The following is a 5849-nucleotide window of genomic DNA, read 5'->3' on the forward strand; positions in this document are numbered from 1 at the left end:
GACTCTAGTTTTGCAACTATTAACACACATGAGGTGTGGGGATTAGTTTTCCCAGTTACTAGAGATCTCCTTCATATAGTTTTCAAATCAGGGTTTGCAATCCAAGTTACATTCGTAACAAAGCATTCAATATTCGTCGTTAGATGAAAAACCTGATTCAACCAAGCTAATATCTTTCAACTGTTGGATCAAACTTAGCTTGTTACGCACATATGAAATGTACCCTCATTTAGGTTTATGTAACCGTACCCAAACGTGTACACCATGTTGGTTCAAAAATAGTTAACCGAGGTTAGCCATATGATTACTCTCAAATCAACCTTATCCATTTTAACCATAACTAGTTCAAATGACTCAAATGAAACTAGTTAAAAGAGTTGTTCAATGGCTATATTCTCATAGAATTATATAAGAATACAATTGAAGCAAAATCGGTTTGATTCACTTGAATCAATACATGGACATTATAGCCATGGTTTGCAAAGATTGCATTCCTTATTAAAAAATGTTTAAGTTCATGTACACAACCGATTTTAGAAAGTAACCACTTAAGTATGCGCACGGGTATACGTACTTAAGTAACCAGATTTGAGTTTGGTTTGGATTTCAAACTCAGCAGAAATTCACGGACGTGAACTTCCGCCAGTATGCGTACGGGTACGCATACTTACCCAGTCTCCATCAACCATTTTGTATACACACAAGTATGCATACATTTGGTTCCCGATTTTGGACTTATACACAAATGTGCGAACACACTATATGATTATATCCATAGATGGTTACATGATTCTAAACTCTTTATTTAAATCATTGAAACATTCTTAGAGGATGATAATAGCCGTTTTCACACACTATTAGCATCAAAGCAATTTTCAAAATATTGAAATAATCATTATTGAAACGTTCCAAGTCTATACCAAATGATTGTATCACACAAACCATGTAAGATGTTACTCGGGAATTTTCACATGATATAAGATGAACTTAACTAGTAGAAATCAGCCGTTTCGCGACCGATGAAGCAAGTCATTTAACTCGTATCTTTGACTTTATTTGTCAGTCGAAGAAAGAGTCGCTGTTTGAGCTTCTTTTCAACCATGACGTGTCACTGTGGGTCGTGGAAAATCTTGTATCAACGACCAAATATAACGGTGTAAAATTTATCTGTCAATAATCAGTCATAAATTTAAATCTTAAAATAAAAAAAAATAGATCCAGATTGGCTGTCTGGCCTGACTGAATCTGACTGGATTTGAAATTAAACAAAAATGAAACTCAAATGAAACTCAAATTAGAATTCAAATGAAACACAAATTAGAACTCAAATGAAAATCAAATGAAATCCAATTTCAAATCAAATAAAAATGAGAAACAAATTAAACTTGCACACAAATAATCCTTTAATTTAACATTCATTGATGCATTGGTTTCAAATTACACAAAGGATTAAAATCTGTAGTTCTAACAAATGTAATCTGTAGTTCTAGGATTCGATTACAAAATGATGAACTAAAAAACTATCGATTAAACAACAAAATTATAAACTCCAATGATGATGTTTTAAAGAAAAGTGCAAACCAACAAAATGATTGACTGCCTGGTGTTGAACTAACCCCACACACTTGATACACCTGCGGTAAAATGAACTGACCCAACACTTCATAATGGTGCACCTGAAGAACAAAAAAATGTTTCAGAAAAACAGATTCAGTTGGCACTTAGTAGGAAAGTAACAGAAAAAGTAAGTTCTGAATTCTAGATGGATGGAAAGGTCAAAAGACTACAAATCCAACATGGAACAGCAAGCACCAAAGAACAAAAATCCCACAAGGTCTGAGAACAAAGGAGGTTCAGCTACAAACACCTGTAATTTGATAAAGTAAAGAGAACTACCATACAAGAAAGAAACATAATTGAATCCTCCATTCACACCATTATGATGAAAATGAGATGGCAACATACCAAATTTGGAACAATGATCAGTATCTAAGTGCGTAACAGACTCACCTGGAACATCATAGACCCCTACCGGATAAGATGATAAATCGTTTGGATCCAACACAAACAAAAGAAGCTACAAATCAATGTATGGGGCCATCTGTGTGCAAGAAAGACCAATAACTTTTCTGATCATTTTCTAGAATGAGTAGGATGACAATGGATCCATAATGTCCATCATCTGTATACTACAAGGAGATTACGTAAGTATAAGAAGGTTTATAGCAAGAGACTTCACCTGCAACTTATGATTATCCCCAAAAATTAGTTTCCCCTAATTTAACCCTGAATAGAACACACATTCGCGGCAACTAGCAATGCTTATTCATTTAGTTGCAATGACTTCTTTTCTATGGATTCAACTTTCTTAGAATTATACACAAACTTGCTTGCATGCACATTACAAAAGCTTAAGCGATTAAGTTATACTCTACACAAGTAAAACAACAAACAACAATAAAGTCTCATTTTCAGCTCACTTATTTTATCATTATCATCGACATACTAAACGTGTAGTACCGCTTGCAACAAGCCAACATCGAATCAAACAAAATTGGGGGAGATCCATTGAGACACTGTTGCATAACAAATGCACAGAATTAGAATAGAAAGTTTAACAAATCTTAAGGTTGGTAGATATCTCTGAATCGAGTAAACAACTAAGAGTAAACCGAAACCCAAAAAATAACAACGGATTTTATTACAGTAACCTACTCAAAAACCTACTTCCAAAAAAACCAATGTAAAGCATCAGAATATGGTACAGAGCAAACTTTACGTATGAGAATGCATCTATGTAATATACAAAATAGAGAGTAACTGAAATTACCCTGCTATTTTTCTTAGAACTAACCGAAGATGACAAGATATCATGGGATAGTTATTCATATCCTTTCAGTTCCAACAGCCTTTGTTGGAGCAATAAGAATATTAGCTTTGCTCAGTACATCAACTGCTTGAGGAGTGCAAGTCATAGTTGAGGCTGTAACCCAAATCATAATGTGCACAATTATGAGAGATACGAGTACCAATTCTGAAAGTCGATAAGTGGAACCTTCTCCAATTAGCAGAAATTTAACAGATGTATAGAGGAATGCCCTGAGTTGGAAGTGAACTTGGCACAGAGAAGTACCAGCAGAAGCAAATCTTCTTCTCTGCCAAATCCATGAAGCTGAACCTTGTGAGCTGACAGAACCAAACCTTGTAATTCCAAACCTTAGGGTTAAGTATTGGCACCATTACTGATACAGGGAAGATAAGCTAACATAAAGAGATACAAATGAATATCCTGGATCTCCGTCTCCCATCCACCCTACAAGGAAGCAACAAAAAATTTAAGTTAGTGACAAACGGAAACAAAGTAAATCTCAAACTACCGTCCTATAAGAATAAGTACAATTCACAATTACTTATGCATAATAGTTTCACGCTTTCAAGCACTGAAACGATAGCTAGATTATTATTTAAATTTGTTGAGACGTAGTCATACGAAATGAAACAAATATTATGGAAGCATGAATTCAAAACGACTGAAAAACAAAGGTAACAAAGAAGATACTCACTGTTATACTAATGACTATGATTGAACACTTAACTAAAGAAAGGTTTGTAAGTATCTTCATTTACAAGAGATTTATAATGGAACAGTCTTGCTCATTTTGGGCTGGCTGCAACAAAAATACAAGGAGGTGGTTTAAGAGAGTATGGGTTTAGTGCGGAACAGAACCAGGCAAGCAATTTAGTGCGGAACAGACCCAGGAGAGCGACAAAGTTAAAGAATTTTCAGTATTGCCACCTCCTTGTATCGTCCTTGATACTAATTGCACAATTCAGGTGCAAGGTTCTTATAAGGAGAAAAAAAAATGAAAACTTAACTAAACCATTGCAGGAATCCAATTCCTTTATAGACATAGTTCACTAACTTGTCATGTAATAAGAAATCGTTTGCAGTTCTCATTGCAGCTCTCTAAACCATTGCAGGAATCCAATTCCTTTACAGACATAGTTCAATAACTTGTCATGTAATAAGAAATCGTTTGCAGTTCTCGTTGCAGCTCTCCTTGTATGCTTCTTGATGCTAACTTCACAATAGAGGTGCAAGGTTCTGATAAGTAGAAAAAAAATGGGAAGCAACTTGTGCTTACTTTAAAAGAAAAGTAGTGTTAAAGAAAAATAAATAAGATGAAATAAAAATCCAAATGCGAAAAAAATGGGTTTCGGTCATTTCAGATGACTTTGTGCAACATTAGGGTTCTCTTGGAAGTCACTCAACACCTTTCAACATTAGGGTTCTCTTGATGTAACATGCTGCTCTGTTGCTAGATACTTGTGTTAGAACGGAACAAATGTCACAAGCTGAACCAATACGCACTTAAGAAATCCTTCCAGAAAACTAAGATCAAAAGACAATAATACCTTTGGGTCTTTGGGATTCCTTCTCAAGGCTTCTGTATAGTGATTTACAGCCTCGGGGTACTTTTTCTGCTTGAAAAAGTCATTACCTGAGACCAACACATATGAAATGCCAATGAACTTTTGTATGGACTTTTCTAAATTATGATTTTATAAATCCATTATCCATAATTATTTTTAAGAAAAATGGTGACGGATGGAGTTGATTACGACATAATACAAGCCTCTGCATATTTTTCAACAAGGGACGGATAAAGGGATCAGGCAAGAGTGTCTTAACAACTCGGAGTTGGATTAAGCCTTCCTTCTTCAGTTTTGGAAGCTCCCTACAAAGAAGTCAAATAAAAAATGTAGAAAATAGCATTAGTACGTTATATATTGACAACTTCACATATAGCACAAGCATTCTTAAAACATAGACAAAATTTGAAGTGTACAGAATAGTCTTACTTGAAGGAAGAGTTATCAAATACTAGGGGGTTGGTTGTCCAGGGTCCCTCAAATCCAGAGGATTCTTTGTGACACCTTCCCTGTGAAATTTGAATAACAGCCATAAAACATGATTCTGTTCAACAACAAGAAATCTAAAACATGATACACAATATAGCTTGACTAACCCGAATACATGATCCACAGACTAGATTTAAACCCATAAACTAACTGTCACGAAAATCAAAATCAGCTATACCTGATGAAAATTTGTTGAACTGCCACTTAAGCTGTTGAGATCTACCTGAAATCAACTAATAAAACAATTATTGTTAAACCCCGTGATCAAAATTCGACCAGTAAAAGAAAAACAAAAGAAAAAAGAAAACTTAAATCCAAACCCTTACTGTACCTGATGAAAAACAACAACTAGAGCTGAGATTTACCTGAAATCCGTCAATAAAACAATTATTATTAAACCCCATGAAGAAAATCGACCAGTAAAAGAAAAAGAAAGAAGAAAAAAAAAACTTCAATTAAAAACCCTAATTGTACCTGTACCCGGTGATTTTGAAAATTAAACCTAACTGCTGCAGAATTGATAGATGGAAAAGGTTAATATTAGTGAGATATTCTTATATAAGGGTTTAATTAGGCTTCAACGGTGGAGATCTAAGAAAGGAGGAGAAATTTTGGGTGGTATTGTTTTTTCTCTGTGAATGAACGAACTAAAGGAGAGAGACGAGGTGAAGGAGTTTTCTCTGTGACTGAAGCAACGGAGAGAGAGAGGGGATGCGAAAGAGATATGTATCGATGCTAACGAGGTGGGACATGCAGGGACCCGCCTAAGAAAATCAGCACTGAATCAACTAGGTGTAGCGGTCGTGGTGTCGGTCTATGAATCAGGGACATAGAGGTAATTTAAAAGTTTATGGAACGACCGCTATTAGCACACTGGGATGTGCTCCCGAAATTTACCATAGCTACGATCGTTTTGACCGGTCCAC

The 5849-nt window shown here is 35.3% G+C and overlaps 1 long non-coding RNA gene across 11 annotated transcripts; it reads right to left on the bottom strand.

The window, feature by feature from the left end:
* Positions 1-1396: 1396 nt before the first annotated feature.
* On the bottom strand, positions 1397-5604 carry LOC113322497. 11 transcript variants are annotated; one of them, XR_003347163.1, is made up of 7 exons: positions 5398-5604; positions 5255-5288; positions 5102-5146; positions 4864-4943; positions 4627-4739; positions 2831-4502; positions 1397-2576 (listed from the first exon to the last, which is right to left on the bottom strand). It is a non-coding gene; the product is annotated as an uncharacterized LOC113322497 (long non-coding RNA). The 11 variants fall into 11 exon arrangements; XR_003347161.1 differs by having other exon boundaries at positions 4624-4739; XR_003347162.1 differs by having other exon boundaries at positions 2831-3313; positions 4417-4739.
* Between the last annotated feature and the right edge of the window lie 245 nt (positions 5605-5849).

The sequence above is a fragment of the Papaver somniferum genome, chromosome 11 (genome assembly GCF_003573695.1).
Source record: "Papaver somniferum cultivar HN1 chromosome 11, ASM357369v1, whole genome shotgun sequence".
Lineage (NCBI taxonomy): Eukaryota > Viridiplantae > Streptophyta > Magnoliopsida > Ranunculales > Papaveraceae > Papaver > Papaver somniferum.